Below are 17,113 nucleotides of genomic sequence, written 5' to 3'. Positions count from 1 at the left end.
AGATGGAGATAAGCATTATTACCTATTTGCACACCAAGTGACAATTGAAGACAAAATGCAGGAAGCGAGGAAAGCTTGCTGCACCTAGCAGAGGATGCAGTGGGACTGCCTTGCCATAGGATAACCTTTTGGGAACCACTTGTTTCAAGGGCCACTTTCTCCTACCACAATGGAAAAAGCAAATGGTGTCTCCTGGTTGGGTTCTTTCTCTCTGCAACATGTCGTGCTCCACAGTGCTCCACCAGTAGCAACCAATAGGATAGCCACTTACACTTACACTGAAGAAGAATGTGCATATTTGCACACAATTTGGGGAGCAGGGGATAAAATGTGATAGGTAAAGGTAAAGGTACCCCCTGACTGTTACGTCCAGTCGTGGATGACTCTGGGGTTGCACGCTCATCTCGCTCTATAGGCCGAGGGAGCTGGCATTTGTCTGCAGACAGCTTCCGGGTCATGTGGCCAGCATGACTAAGCTGCTTCTGGCGAACCAGAGCAGTGCACGGAAACACCGTTTAACTTCCCGCCAGAGCAGTACCTATTTATCTACTTGCACTTTATGTGCTTTCGAACTGTTAGGTGGGCAGGAGCTGGGACTGAACCACGGGAGCTCACCCCGTCGCAGGGATTCGAACCACTGACCTTCTGATTGGCAAGCCCTAGGCTCTGTGGTTTAGACCACAACACCACCTGCATCCCTAAGAATGTGATACTGTGATGCAAATGTTTTATACTTTTTTTTGAAAGAGACCTATTTCTCCCCATCTCTGAAATATCCAAAGAATATGAAATCTATATGAATTCATATAGATTATTTTATGACAATCTTCTCATCCTTTCAGAATGCCCCAAGACCTGTTAGGGGAGATTTAAACAAGTCAGTAAACAGCACGCAAAGGCAGTAATTAGTGTATTTATTTGTAAATTGATGTATGTGTTTAAATTACTGGAAAAATAGGAAAGGAAGCAAAGAAATAGATTAATGTTGGCAATGGAAATTGTTTTTTTAATGTACAGTATTTTGATAGTAGAAAAAGGAATTATATTACAATTAAAATAATTAAACATACCTGGAATATTATATACTAATGGGAATTGATCTGCATTTATCATAAAATAAAGACGGCTGGGGAAAACGTGGTCCAAGATGCTCTCTTTACCAGAACTCTTTCCCAGTCCATATAGTTACGACATTTCTAAAGCTTGCTTTATTTCACTTGTGGGATTCCAGGCTCACTGGCTCAGAAAATGCCAGGAAACTCTCTCCAGTTCAGTGATAGTTTATCTGTCACGTTCACGGCTGACAGAGAAAAGCTTCCAAGTCTTTCTCACCCCCCCGGCCTCAAAATAGTAATATATGATCCTTATTGCCCTGGAGTTGCCATAAATTTAGCAGTCTGTTGTTGTGGGAACTGCTGCAGGAGGTGATGTAACTAAGCATCTAAAAAACTAATTATGGATTACGATACTCTTCTGAAGGGCAAGGAGCCTGGTTTCACCATGGTCAGCAGGAAATTTGCAGAGGAGCCAAACCAACTAGTTTAGACCAAAGATCAGAACGGAGGCTGAAGATCCTGCTCTCTAGGGTTACAGCCAGGGACTCCTACAAAAATAGATGTCAGATCTTCCACCATGTCTTGCATTATGACACAGGGATGGTGTTTCTTCACAAGCAAAGTGGATGTCCACAGCTTCCCAGCATTTAAGAACTGCCTTAACATCTTGTGGTGATTGTTCCACACACCCCTTTTTTTAACAGCTTGGGGAGATTCATATGAATGGCTCACTTCCACACACATATCTCAGATCACCTATGATCCTATTTTTATAACTAACAATTTGTATAGTTCACATTCAAATATGTCCTTTAGAATACCTTTAGAGTGGAAAACTGCCAAATTCTGCACAAAAACGTTGCAGCAATTTGCAAACCAAATCATATGATAGATAATCAATCACGCGTTAATTAAAACTCTGGCTTGCCAAATGTCCTGACTTTGACAGGAGAGCCTGGGAAATAATCATTGTGTCCTGAAATAAAATCATCCCTAACAGAATAGGGCAATGAATATATTTTTTGTTGCTGTTATTGTTTTGCCCATATTGCTATAGTTTTCTTGGATAAGCAGAAGAGAGAGCAAGATAAAGAGAGAGAAATTATGGCTGCTATCCTGTGCAAGCTTATTTTGCAGCAAATTACACTGATCTCAGTCAAACTTACTTCTGAATCAATAGGCAAAGCATCATATTGTATGGAGCCACCTGCAAGCAGGACTCAATCATGACATTGCTCTCATTTTAGATTTAAAACCATGTGCAGGAATAATTTCTGTACAAATCACAGCCATCAAATCTATCAGTTACATGTAAGGTAAAAAGGTAAAGGACCCCGGACGGTTAAGTCCAGTCAAAAGCGACTATGGGGTGCAGCGCTCATCTCTGCTTTCAGGCCAAGGGAGCCAGCATTTGTCCACAGACAGCTTTCTGGGTCATTTGGGCAGCATTACTAAACTGCTTCTGGCACAATGGAACACTGTGATGGAAGCCAGAGCTCATGGAAACACCGTTTACCTTCCTGCCACAGCGGTATCTATGTATCTACTTGCACTGGTATGCTTTCGAACTGCTAGGTTGGCAGAAGCTGGGACAGAGCAGCAGGAGCTCACCCCATTACACAGATTCGAGCCGCCAACCTTCTGATCAGCAAGCCCAAGATGCTCAGTAGTTTAGACCACAGAGCCATCCACGTGAGCTGTTTGTAGATCAGGTCAACTCAGTTATCAGGGCTGCGGAGTTTGACAGGGAAATCAGGAGGCAGGAAAGTCAGCTACCGCCAGCTCCCTACCGCACATTTTACTCTGGATCCAATTCATTCATTCAGATATACTAAACACTCTAGACTGCCATCATAAACATACACTTACTCAGCAGAAAGTCCCCATCACATTCAGTGATTCACCCTCAGTGTGGGGCTTAATTCGTGTGTGTGTGTGTGTGTGTGTGTGTGTGTGTGTGTGTGTAGGATTGTGCTGCACGACCAGATTCTGTAAAAATACAGAATTGGGTAATAGCCACCCAGGATGTCACAATCAAGGTTGGACTGGGAAAGGCTTGTTTGCAAAAGCTAGCTGTCAAATATATATATAGATATGCTTTAGCAATAGCAAGAACTTGCCTAACCTTCAAAAAAGCAAAAAAAGCACGTAGACACAATGCTCATCCCTTCAGGGGTGCAAGAAGCCACAAAGGCTGCCAGAACACGCAGCTCTTGTCAGAGAACACATGGAGCCGCTCAACGCTTTCCCCCCTCCCTCCCACACCCCCTGGTGGCTTTGAAGTTTGTTTGTGCAAGACGACAGTTAACCTCATAGAGATGAGCCATCCATTTTCCAATGATGTCCATCTCTTAGCTGATTTTCCAGTTGCAATGGGGATTCCCTCCAGACAAGAAAAAGAGATGTCATGTTTGCTAAGAGTTCTTCTTGATGTCCATTTCCCACGATCACAGTTGGGTTCTTGCATGCTGAAATGGAAGGATCCACACATCTTTCAACTGTTATTCTTCATCAATTGTGAGAAAAGAGATTGCATTTGAAAATTACCAAAGCGGAGGGGATTTTTTTGGGTGACTTTCTCGTGCGGAGCGCAGGGTTTTTGAGCCAATTACTTCTGAATGTATGTGACTAGTCTCTCATTCATTCTGGAAATCATTTCACCAGTAGCTGGTATTCTCAAACCTTCCTGGTTGCGTGTGCTTCAGTTGAGGTCCAGGGGATGACATTATGAGGTAACTCTGCCTATAGAAGTTGTTCTTTTCCTTTTCCCCCAGATCAGGGATCCTGGGAAGCTGGGGAGGCAACAGAGTGCTGGAGAAACATTTAGTGGGAAAGAAAACACTTTTTTTTTGCCACCCATGGCCACCTCACAACAAGGTGAGCTCAAAAGCCAGCACACACCCAAATGTTATGGAAATTCTCAAGCGCCCTGAGAATGAGGCTTCCAGCTGTTTTTGGACTACAATTCCCATCATCCCTGGCCACTAGTCCTGCTAGCTGGGGATGATGGGAGTTGTAGTCCAAAAACAGCTGGAGACCCAAGTTTTGGAAACCCTGAGGTAGACAAATGAACGCCTCCGTCACAGAGGAAGGAACATACTTTCAAGAAACTGAAGGAGTGTCGCATATTGTTCCTGTTTTATCATACATGTCGTCTGTTTTAATAATTAGCACAGTCCCACAATTTCAAATTGCTGGCAAATGACTTATAGGTATGGAACTTCGGTGTAGCTATGTGACTATTTCATGGACTTCCTTTCCAATCAATTCAGAGAAATGCAATTTTCAAATGCATTTTAAAAACGTAGACTTGCAGTGTTGTACGCCAGCAAGCTTTTAGTGAATAGCTTTTGGTGGACCAGGAGCCACATTACCTCAGCAGTAATCTCTTCCTGTAGTGGTCTAACATGTCTAAATAAGCCAGACATCTACTATACCTAAGTACAGGGCTTTTTTTCAGCCGGACTCACTAGAACTCAGTTCTGGCAACTCTCAGGTGGGTGCTATTGCCATTATAAGAAAACAAGGGAGGTGTTCATGGTGAGTTCTGGTAACTCTTTTTCTATAAAAATAGCACTGCCTAAGTATAAAATCTCAGCCCTGTGCTCAGTGTGGCTTTGGTAACGTAATGACTTGGGGAGTACTGTACACAAAAACACAAAGATTACAGAAGCAATAATTGACGCTGAGCAATGCAAACACTACCAAACCGCTGGCATAATAATGTTGTCCAGCCAAACAAATGTTGTACCTATTAGATGAAAAGTAATGCTTGTGCGGATAAAATTGATTTTTCTGGTTGCATTTTAGAAAGGCTTTTGGCCAGGTTTGGAGGCAGAAATGGGTTTTGATGGCCTTGACACATGTAGAGTGAGACCCTATTAATTATCTAAGATTTATCAATAGTTTGCTAGAATTTGGTTGGGGGTGGGAGAGACATTATTTTGCAGCTTTTCTTCTTCCTATGTGACTGGCTCTGGAGAAGAGTGTCAGAAGAGAGTGCTACAGCAGGAGCAGAAAACCTTATTAAGCCTGAGGGCCTCATTTCCTCATAATCAGCCTTCAAGGGCCACATAACAGTGCTCACAGCAGTTCAGATTTCCAAGTATAGCTGTGCTTCTGTTCTCATATTGTTTCAGAAAGTGTGAATTAGGTAGGGTCAATGGTATTTTTTAGTAATGCACACCTGTTTGCTTGCAGTTTTGACTAATGATCTAATTTTTGCAGATCATTTTCATGAATATGTGCACACACACCCAATATATGCATTTTTTGTAAACATTGGTTGGAGACGTGCATCACAAACATTAAGTAAGTGCAAATTTCAAAGGTTGGCTGTGTTTCAGTTTTCACACTGCTTCAGAAAGTGCAGATTGGGTAGGTTCTCCTTCAAAAGCAAACTGAATCAAATGTCTCCTCCATTCTGAAATAGGAGCCCATCCATTAAAGAAATACATTCTCTGTTATAGGAGGATATGTCATCAGTGTATAATTAATACCTGTTCAGTACATGCCTCATAGCATCTCCTCACAGGTTGTTAACACAGCATATTAATGATGTATTTATGTTTCTTTGCCAAGATTTAAAGGTGAATATTGACTAATTATTTTTACAAAGACTTGCTATCTGAGTAAGTTAAGTGCTCTAGACTTAACAAACTTTCACACGAGGGCCAGGAGGAACCAAGCTATTTCTGTCCTCTCACCCAAGTGTCTCTAGAACTAATGAAGTGAGAATCCACAAGGTTATGACAACTGAGGTGAATAATTTTCAGCCTAATATTGGGTACACAAGCAAGTCACATACCACTATCCATCAAGAGGACTTAAACAAGCCTCACTGAAGAAAGGAAGGGAGAAGGAAATAAATACCTTGCAAAGTAACTTGACATAAATTAATAGTGCAACAGCTGATCAGAGAGAAAAGAGTAAGTATCTTATATGTTGCTGACAAAGCATTGTATCTAACCAAATCGTACTCAAAGTAGACCCACTTAAATCAAGGGCTGCGGCTAGCCTAAACTTTAGTTTTTCTCCTCCTAGTTCTCTGGTACCAAATGTCCTCACTTTTACCTGCAGTCTGAGATTGATCCCCTTTAGCATGAACCCCAGATTATGAACTCCCTAAGGGGAGGTCATCCAAAAAGAAGAACTATGACCAAGCATAGGCAAACTCAGCCCTCCAGATGTTTTGGGACTACAACTCCCATGATCCCTAGCTAACAGGACCAGTGGTCAGGGATGATGGGAATGGTAGTCCCAAAACACCTGGAGGGCCGATTTGCCTATGCCCGACTAAGACCATTTAGTGGTCTCCTGAAGACCACGTTCTCTTGTGGACAACCACCCGGCGGGGGACACATTTCAGTGGTGAGCAGAGCATTGGATGCAACTCTTACACCCAAGCCATACAAAACCCAGAGATTTCTATGCACTCTCTCTCCCCCCTCCCCCTCCCCCATTTCCGCCTCTCTCTGTCTTTCATCCATGCAGGCAAGAAGCATTCTTGTCATTCAGGGATGCACTCCAGCCAGGCAAAAAAGGACTTGAGTAGAGTGCAGAGTGTGATCAGTGAGGTGTGTGGCTTGGGATCAGAGAGTCCCAGGTCCTGGGGTCCCTCGACTCCCTGGTCTAACCTATATTTTGCTTCTGAGCTGCTGCTCCCTCCTTGGCATCCGGCCACATCTAGGACAGGAGGCGAGGCAGTGGCTCACACCCATCTTATATAATCAGGTTTCTTAAGTACAGACATGCGTTTGTGGGCTTCGCTTCTACCCACCAGCATTAATAATTGCTGTTTTGCAATGGGAGCTTGTCAAAGCTTTCTACATACCCACTGGCAAGCAGAAATCTTTTCCCTTTCCCGCTGGTCTTTCCCTTTGATTTCTACATCTGCCTTTCCATCTCCCTTTTTCTCTGCTGGGTGCTAGATGTTATCTCAGAAAATGCATGTTTCCAAACCCACACCGCCCACGATAGCGGGAATATTATTACGGGAAGCTTCTTATTGCTACATAGGAGGGGAAGGGGGTGCATTTAAGCCCCTTGCATTCACCAACTCTCCTCTGCAAACACATTGCAAGCTCTTTTGGATCCTACTGGTGCGGAGGCGGGGAATGTTTGGTTCTGCCCATGACTGAGGCAAGAACTGTCTTTCTTTCTTTTCCCCCCAAAAATGCCTTTTGCTCTGATGGCTCCGATCTGATAGTCCAGTGGAAAAAACAGATATAGAACCCTGAAATAGATGCAGGAAAAGAGGACTGCCCCTGGTTTCAAAGAGCAAATAACTTTTCTCCCCACGTCAGGCGGTTCATGTGTTTGGAGGGAAAGGCCTCAGGGCTCTTACCATCCTGATTGTGGAGTCAAGCGGCAAGCAGAACGAACATGTTCATTCTTGAGAAGTTTAAAAAAGAAAAGAAAAAAGAAACATGCATGAAGGGGTGGGCGTGCTCTGCAAAGCTGCCGCTAGTACAGGGTGGGGTCAAAGCACCTGAAAGTGCATGCTCACATCTGTCTCAGGGCTACCTGGCCTAGAAGACTGAGAAAGTTCTCTGGAAGAAACAGCTTACAGCTGGGAAATCCTGAGCATTTAAATCAGGCATAGGCAAACTCGGCCCTCCAGATGTTTTGGGACTACAACTCCCATCATCCCTAGCTAACAAGACCAGTGGTAAGGGATAATGGGAGTTGTAGTCCTAAAACATCTAGAGGGCCGAGTTTGCCTATGCCTGATTTAAAACAATGAAAATAATATGATTCCCCCCTGAGTTGTTGTTGTTGTTGTTATGTACTACAGGTCAATATATTATAGCCTGTGCCAATGTAAGGGTATTTTGCACCCTAGGCAACCCCCCCTCTTCACTCAATGATATGACACTCTGCACATGCCCAAAGAGGTGCACAAATCAAGCAAAGGTGAAGAGGACATCCAGGTGGGAGAAGCAGCTCCATGACACATCCTCACCTCAAATTCTGTTGTGGATTTGTGTTGTGTGGAAGTGCTAGCTCATATATTCAAAGTAAATTCCTGTGCTCACTGTTCTTTGAGTCTCACAGTACGGTGGTACCTCAGCTTAAGAACTTAATTTGTTCTGGAGGTCCGTTCTTAACCTGAAACTGTTCTTAACCTGAAGCACCACTTTAGCTAATGGGGCCCCCTGCTGCTGCTGCTGCACCGCCAGAGCACGATTTCTGTTCTCATCCTGAAGCAAAGTTCTTAACCCGAGGTACTATTTCTGGGTTAGCGGAGTCTGTAACCTGAAGCGTCTGTAACCCGAGGTACCACTGTATGTCTTTTACAACTGGCTCCAGTGGCTTGCAAACCTTGAGATTCTAGTAAAAAGATGAGACGGATCCTGTGAGTCTGAAGTCTCCCCACCCCACCTCAATCATATGTTGCCCTGTATGTAAACTGCACTGTGATTGCTTGGCAGGGGATCGTGATGGGCTGCCGTACCATAATGCAAGGGTGAGGAACTGGTGGCCCTGAAGATGTTGCTGGACTTCAACTCCCATCATCACTGAGGCTGGTAGCAGATGGAGCCCAACAGCACTGGAAGGGCTTCCGCACTCCTGCTGTGTTGCTTGTTCTTGAGGGTGGCGAACAAGTGTGTGTGAAAGTAAAAATAGTCTTAGTGAAAGCCAGTTCATGGAGTCAGTGATTATGTTTGCATTATTCCATCCCAGTCTCCGGGTGGTGTAGGATTCCTGGGGTTCCAGGCACACTTGCCCAGTCTCCATGTTTCCTTTTGGGAATAAGGCACAGCGGAGACTGTGGTGTCTTCAGTGGCGTAGCGTGGGGGGTGCCGGGGGTGCCAGCCGCACCGGGCGCAACATCTGGGGGGGGCGCGAGTCCAGAGGGCCCAGCCCCGTCGTGCCCTCGGCCCGCCCCTATTGTCAGAGCGGCCGGCCAGCCTCCGCCTGCTCCTACCTTGCCCACCCGAGGACTGCGGCAGCGCCCGCCCCCGTGGCCACCTACCCCCGCCTCGCCCATTGGCTTGCTTCCCTCGGCCCCGCCTCTCTCCGATGGCCGCGGGGGTGTCCTGCTCGGCGCCGGCGCCTTTTTTCAGGAGGTAGGGAGGCTGGACGGGGAGGTGGGGTCGGAAGCGGGCAGAGAAGGAGGGGAGCTCGTAGCCAAAAGGGCTGCGCCGGCCGGCAAAGGGCCGGGGAAAGTTTGGAGAGGAGAAATGCACCGTCATGATTTCCCGGTGGAAGCGGCAGGATTAGGGATGGCGAAGCGTAATTACGCACGAATTTCGCTGGGTGAGAGCTTGGGGGATCGATCGGCCGAAATGGGAATCAATTGGAATATGAGAAAGAGAGAGAGAGGGGGGCCATCATTCATAGGCATAGATTTGTAGGGTATGGGGGCGCAAATCCACGGGTTAGGGGGCGCAAATTACTTGCCTTGCCCCGGGTTAGGGGGCGCAAATTACTTGCCTTGCCCCGGGTTAGGGGGCGCAAATTACTTGCCTTGCCCCGGGTGCTGACAACCCACGCTACACCGCTGGGTGTCTTTATGATACAGTAAAACCTCTTCTTACGTCCGCCTGCATCCATTTCGCCCAATGTCCGCGGCAAACCCGGAGGTAACTGGAGGGTTTGCTGCCATTCACACATTCGCAGGAGCGGCAATCACTGCCCAAGCCTGCGCAAAACAACGCCTCTCCCAGCGACCCTTTTTGACCTCCAGACGGACCTCCAGAATGGATTATGGTTGCAGGTAGAGGTTCCACTGTATATGGTTTATTCACACATATATACCACCTGAGCCTATGATGGAGGGGCTCACAGCATTAATACCCCAAGAAGGTCTTGTTTCTCCCATAGCCACAGCTTTGGATTCAAGCTGAAATTGGTCATAGTGCGCGCTCTCTCTCTCCTGTAGCTTTTTTTTAAAAAAAATAATAATAATAATCTAGGTTACATCACAGCAAACTCCACCCTTCAACTCTAACTTCGTCCTACTAACGCTCTCAGAGCTGGAGGAGGGATCCCACCCGTTTGTCATCTGGCACTGAGCCCCCCTCTCCTTTGCTCTCTTAATGGCCCATCACCCAGTCAGTTACCAGAACACAGGAAGCTAGTTTGGCTTATATTTTAACACTTGCTGGGTCCAGGGTTTAGAATGGGTCTGGCACCCACAAACTCATAACGATATGTACTAGATGCTTTAAATTTAATATTCATTGGTTTCAGCAACCCGTTCACACGCTATCTCATTAGAGAAGGAAATTTATTGGTTAAAAGTAATTTTATGAGAATACAAAGGACAAAAGATTGAAATGAATGTGGCGCAGTTGCTTGGTTACACGCTCGCACCATTTTTAAGGCGGTATGATTAATTTCCTTTCATTATGTATCTGTCTTAAAATATAAACTATGCACCTAAGCCCTGTTTCCCACTGCTCTATTCTTCCTGGTTGCTCGACAGTCTGCTTCTGATCTCATCCACATTAATTAATCTTTTCTTCTTGCTTCATTTATAAGGCTGTCAGCCAAAGAAGACATGAAGGAGATGAGATCTTTGGTGACTTTTCTGTTTCAAATTTAATTTAGTGATAGACTTAGCTCGGATGGAGATATACCAAAGCTGTCCAGCAGGGGATTGACAGGTTCCCTGTTTGTTTGGTTTAGTTTTTGTCTTAGAAAGGCAGGAAAAGGTGGGGAAATACTGGGGCTACCCAAGGCCTTCGGCGCTGTGGTGCAAAGATCCCTCCCTTTCCCAGAGTTGTCTACCTTTTTTAACAGGGAGACCCCAACATTGTTGACCTTTTTTAGGAAACGTTCCCCAGCGTTGTTGACCTTTTTGGGGGGAGCTGACACCACACTTACACATTATTTCTAACAAGCCCTTAGAACAAAATAAGGTGAAAAGTCAGAAGAAAATCTAATGAAGTCCTCAATTCCAAAGCAAGACTCATTCAAGACTCAGCTGTTCTTCTAATTCATCCTCATGATTCAAATCACCACATATCAAAAAGTTAAAGCAATCACCAGTTTGTTGTTCTTTAAATAAATTGATGAAGACACAGACAATGAAGTTCCCGGCCAATTTGCATTTAAGTACAAAGCTGACGTTTTCAAATATTGTGACGGGTGGGTGTAAAGCAGTGACATCCTGAACCTAAAAAGGACCCAAAACTTGGGTCACAAAGGCTGCAGCCCTAACTGCACTTACCTGAGAGTAAGCCCTGCTGAATCTAATAGGACCTTACTTCTGAGTAGACAGCAGGACTGCAGCAAGAAACACAGTTGGGAATTAGGGCTTTCTGTTTTAAGTCTCAACCACAGGAAAATGTAATATTGGAGTTTAGGGAGAAAGGAATATGAATAGATTTGGGGGAGGGGGCTGACGAGAGACCAAAAACCACAGGTAGCAAGACAAGGCACACTTTCTGGGCAGCAAGTCTCACACACAGTTGCTTGGGGCGAGGAATGCAGAAGGACCATAGTTGGGTTGTGCGTGTATTTTTTTTTCAGAAAGACATAGAATTAGAAGGGACCCTGCAGGTCATCTAGCCCAACCCCCCTACAATGCTTTTTGGTTGCATTGATCTCAAAAACCTTCAGTGCCTTTTTTTTTTGTTTGTTTTGTTGGATAGGCAATTAACAGGCTTGTTTCACAAATAAGGGAGAAGGAGGGTTGCTGGCTTGGTTTGGTTTGCCTTTGTTCTAGTTTTTAGCATGTGCTTAGTACCGTAGTTTCAGGCTGTGAGCCGCCCTGATATCTATGGGTGGAGGGCAGTAGTAGTAGTAGTAGTTGTAGTAATAATAACAACAACAATAATAATAACAACAACAATAATAATAATAATGGTGATGACATTTTTTGCAGGGCTTGGAGTGGGTGATGGCCAGCTGCTGGAATGAATGGGGTCAGTGCTAAATGGTCTGGCTTGCTTTACAACCCCTTGGGACCTTGTTGGTGGGGGTGTGTGGAGAAGGAGCCCACCCCCGGAGGAGGAGGAGGAGGAGGAGGAGGAGGAGAAGAAGAAGAAGAAGAAGAAGAAGAAGAAGAAGAAGAAGAAGAAGAAGAAGAAGAAGAAAAGTGAAGAGAGGAGGCTTCCCTTCCCTGGGGTAGAGTTGCCCGTAACATTAAACACAGGGCATGATTCCAGGGAGAGAGAGAAACCAGGGCAGCAGCTGTTGCTACTCACGGCTCAGGCTAGATGTAGCTGAATAGGATGGGCAAGGGGACCCTGCAAGCAGGGCTGCAAACCCAGCGCAGAGGCTCCACAGCTGGAGGAAGAAAGGGGGCGAGTTGGGGGGGCGCCCCTCTTCTTCTTCCTTCCTCCTGCCCCTCGCACTCCGGTTCCCCCTCGCCATCGCCCTCTTCCCACAGGGTGTGCAAGAGAGAGAGAGAGCGCTGCATGCCAACCAGCCATATAGTTGGAGGAGCGCAGCTTCCTTCCTAAGCCTCTGTGGGGATCGCTCTCCTCCTACGGAGGCTTGGGAGGAAGCTGCACGCCCACCAGCCATATGGTTGGCGAGGCGCAGCTGGCGGGTGCAGGGAAAGGGGAAGCCACCGGCAAAGCCACGCAGCTCCCCCACTCGCCTGAGAGGCCAGCGCCCTGGTGCGAGGCACCAGTAAGCTCAATAGGAAAGATGCCTCTGGGGCTGCCATACACAGCTGGGTTGGGATGGTTGTGGCTTGGGCAGCATCTCTGCCCTGCTCTGCTAGTTAAACCAACCTTCTACCAGCCACTGCCAATGGAGTGGCACAATCATCACTCCATCAGCACCAACCTCTCCCTTCTACCCACTAAATGGACAAAAGTATCAAAAGTGAAATCCCTATCAGCAACAGCCACCAGAAGGGCCTGAAATGGCAGGGTGTTAGAATTCCTGCTCCGTGACTGCAGTCATGGGATTTTTGTCTATCACATGACGGTATATGTTTTGACTCCACAGAGTGGGAAGTGACGGAGACAGGATGTTTGTGTTACTGTGTTCCATGAAGTGGGACTATTGTCCTTTGTTCCTTTTCTCTTTGCTGTCTGATGCTAGAGAGAGAGGGAGCCATGTTGAAGTGCTCCGTGTGTGTTTATATGTAAATAAAGTAGATTAGCCAAAATGCTGAGTTGCTGAGATCTGTTACGCAACTGCGAAGACTCTGCAGATCCCTAAGTGTGCCAGTGTTGGTTGGCATAAGTCACTGTGATGTTCGGGCTGAAGAAAGCTTTTGAAGCTCCCGAATGATCAACCAGGAGGGAGGGAACATGCCAGTGGGGAATGTGTCTCTACCAGGGTCTTACTCGTGTGTAGGCTGAGCTCCTGACACAGGGGAGGGGTGGGCTGTGCTAGCCCAGGATCTGTGGAATGCCAAGGCATCTTTACTGCTGTCAAGTGACAGCATTGCACCTGATCTGGGACCAGTTACTGCACCAGTAGATATGGATGCAGCAGCGACATTGTTGCTCTGCTCAGCCTCTCTGGGTTGTGATTGCCCCCCAAATAAGTAAGTAACTTGGACAGAACTTTTGTGTATTACGTTGTTTCCACAAAACTTTTCCATACAGGGGCATTTGGCGATGTTGCCATCTGAGCTTACATGCCTGCATTAATCAACCCTTTGGGTGCTCAAATTATTCCAGAGCAGGGTATGGGACCAAGCTGGTGGTAACTCAATGGATCATTCTGTTTCTGGCCCATGTCAGTTTTGCATGAGCCCATTCTGCCTTGTTTATATCCTCAGTTTGCACATCCGGTTCTAAAAATGCAAGCACGCTTGCTGTGGCTTTTGTAGGCATTTTGTCCCCAAAATATTGTGTGCATTTGAATACAAATTTTGGTACTTTTTTTGAGCCAAAGCCTTTATTACAAAATGCGGAGAGGTGTGCAACCCAACAGATAAGGACATTCCATTTTGTATAGTAGTCAAGAGGGTGAATCAGGGGGGGTTGCTTAACAATACAGACCAAATGAAATCCTTAGGAAACCATGGTCTTGCAGGGGGTTCTCTATAATGATGGCTAGTTGCTTTTAAATTAATGATATTCCCAAGTAAAGTTGACACCACTTGACAAAATCCATCACATGTGCCTGTCCTCAGTAACTCTGGCTCTATGCAGTGTAATCTCTTGTTGCATTTAATTAAGAGTGACTCATTAATTGTGCCTGCTGGCTAGATTCTAAGTGGGTGGGAGTAGATGAATGAATGAAGGGATGCTAGTCTGAACTAGCTGGTATGTTTGCCTGACCCTGCCTATCCTCCTGTATCCCCTTGTTGCGGCAGGTTAGGAGTAGTCAATTGAACCGCACAAGTGTCTGGCTTCAGAAAGGAAAAGCTGGATCTGAAAGTCTTCTTCAGACAATGGTATGTTGTCTGGTGACTACTGCCATGCCTCTTGCCCCAATTAAGTCTCGCCTTTAGAAAGGAAAACAAACATAACAGGGTGTCTCAGATGGCTTTCGAAAGGTGCAATGTTTACAGTCAAATTGAATTCTGTACATGGTTAAATTGCCTCAATCAAGTTTTCCTGGGATGTTGTTAGCTGGCAGAACTTGGCCACCGATGTCCTTGGCATCTCAGAGGCCCCCTTTTAAGTCAACCATAGGGCAGATTGAAAAAAGCTGTTACTGTTTGAAGCAAATGTAAAAGAAAGCAGGGTTTTCCAAAAGCAGGGCTCCTGGCTCCTTGCCTGCCCTCGCACTTGTTTACTAGACTACAGTGGTACCTCGGGTTACATACGCTTCAGGTTACAGACTCCGCTAACCCAGAAATAGTGCTTCAGGTTAAGAACTTTGCTTCAGGATGAGAACAGAAATTGTGCTCTGGCGGCGCGGCGGCAGCAGGAGGCCCCATTAGCTAAAGTGGTGCTTCAGGTTAAGAACAGTTTCAGGTTAAGAATGGACCTCTGGTACGAATTAAGTACTTAACCCGAGGTACCACTGTATATGAAAGGTGAATGGAGATGATGGGAAATTGCAGCTCCCTGGCTTTCTTTAAGAAGAAGAAGGTTGGCGTCTCCTTAGCCTTGGGGACTTTCTGTGTGCTGAACCACCAGCCAGGTGAGAGCACACATGAGCCTTTCTCAACTTAGATTATTGGTCTTGAAAAATCTAGCAAATTGCTCTTCTATGAAAGTTTTCTCACAAGCTGAAAGTAGCAAGAGGCTTTTCCAATATGGCATGCTTTTATTTTATTTTATTTACAAATGAAGAAGCCTGTGACTATATGGTCCCTCCTGCTTATTCCAAAGTGTGGATTTTATGAAAATATGTTTAAGCAGACATGTGCTCATTATATTTCTGTTGGACTACCACTAATTGGGAAGCAAGGGAAATAATGGTGCCAACTCTTCATTCCTTCATTGTTTCCATTGAATGTGAATTCCTTAGTTTAAATAAATGCCCATTTGTGTGGAAAATATTGTAAATGTTTGTTGACTCCTGCTGGATCTTAGGCTGCATATGATTTTAGTGCTTTGAGGGTTATTTTCTTTTCTTTGTATGTAATTCTCCCCCTTTTTGTTATAATTTACAAATGTAAAAAGTTTTTTCAAACCCTTAAAGAGATTTTGCTAATTCGGTGGTATCTTGGTTGATTTCTGTTCTGAGTTTATATATTTTATATTACACACACCATGCATGTTAAAAGTTGCATGATTTCAAGGTTTCGTATTTATGAGGTCTGCAACCATATAATAAATTTGTTTTTATTATTTAAATTTGTAGCACTATTGTCTGCTGCCACTAGGATCCTGAAAAATATTAAATTTTCTTCTAAATTGTGCAATTGAGTCTTACCAAACTGTTAAAAAATTAGAATTCATACAGCATGAGGGGAACGTATACATTACAGAATACATTTATTAGTATCTAATGGATACCTTTTTTGGCTTCAAGATATTATAAAAATGTTTCAGTTCTGTGCAGGTTTGGTTGGCCCCTTCAAGGGAGGCGCTCAGTGTGCAGTCTTCAGAGGAAGAACTCCCAGTGCCTAGAGTCCCTTCATCTGGTGGCAAGCGGCAGAGGAGTCATCGCTCCAAACGCAGGGCTCAGAGGCGCAGAGATGGCGATTCCTCCTCATCTACTGGTACGTCTTCTCAGACCTCTGATGATGACTCAGACACGGTTATTTTAAAATGCCATAGGAGCGATAAACTGGGGAAGGGGAGTCAAGCGCCACATCTATGAGGCCATTAAAATGTAATCTTCTGGTGGATTTATTGTTTTTACTGTTAGCGCGTAAAGGAGTTTAACAGGCTTTGCAGCAAGCTCATCAACTAGTGACATGGTTGCTGTTGTAAGGGGGAAATGTACAACTTTGGCTTGGTACACTTGAAGTATTTATGGCAGGTGAAATATACTCAGAGTCTAGAGTGGATTTCATGCTCTTTATTCAGCTCATAGTGGTGAGGAATGAATTGTTTCCCCACAGTATCTGCTTTATATACATTATTTACACAATGGGCTGCACGTGATTGGCTAATTTTGGAATTCTCCTGTAAGCCAATCAGGTTGTAGATTCACTTCCATCTGGAGCTGGATTGGGTGGCTCCTGCAGACCATCATACTGCTGCATTGTTCTAGGGCCAATCAGACTGCTGCATTCTGAATCCTATTGTTCTCGGGTCAATCAGACTGCTGCATTTTCAGTCCTATTCAACTCAGTACATAACAGCATGGCTTGTCCGTGAGGTGCTCACAAGCGCACAGGAGAGGCCTTTCCTGATGCCACAGGGTCCCACACACCCAAAATTAGGCTTGAACAAAGCGTTCTGTGCTAGCCAATAGAACAGATTTTCAAACTGATGCGAAAATAACAGAACTGGATGTAAGATTAGGAAAATGAGAAAGTGAGAGAAATGGCAAGTGGACAGCTTTACTCATCCCTACTTAGGGTTCATTTGTAAAGCATATGTGGTAGACAAGATGCCTCTTGGACCTGTCCACTCCTGCAGATTCTATCAAGGAAACTGAACCCTGCAACTCTAAAAAGAGAAATGTATTTATTTATTTTTAAAGAAAACCAGCAAAATTTGGCCAATGGCTGGCCAGGGCCAGGCAACAAGGACAGCTGCAGTGAGACGTATACCTCAGTGATGGCAATT

General features: G+C 45.2%; 1 long non-coding RNA gene across 1 annotated transcript in view; it reads right to left on the bottom strand.

Annotated features, from left to right (window-relative positions):
• Nucleotides 1-17,113, bottom strand: part of LOC309339442 — a 130,562-nt gene that overhangs the window by 82,230 nt on the left and 31,219 nt on the right. The window lies entirely within an intron of this gene.

This window comes from Podarcis erhardii (genome assembly GCF_964252035.2).
Source record: "Podarcis erhardii genome assembly, chromosome: 3".
Lineage (NCBI taxonomy): Eukaryota > Metazoa > Chordata > Lepidosauria > Squamata > Lacertidae > Podarcis > Podarcis erhardii.
This window is presented reverse-complemented; position numbering and strand designations above follow the sequence as displayed.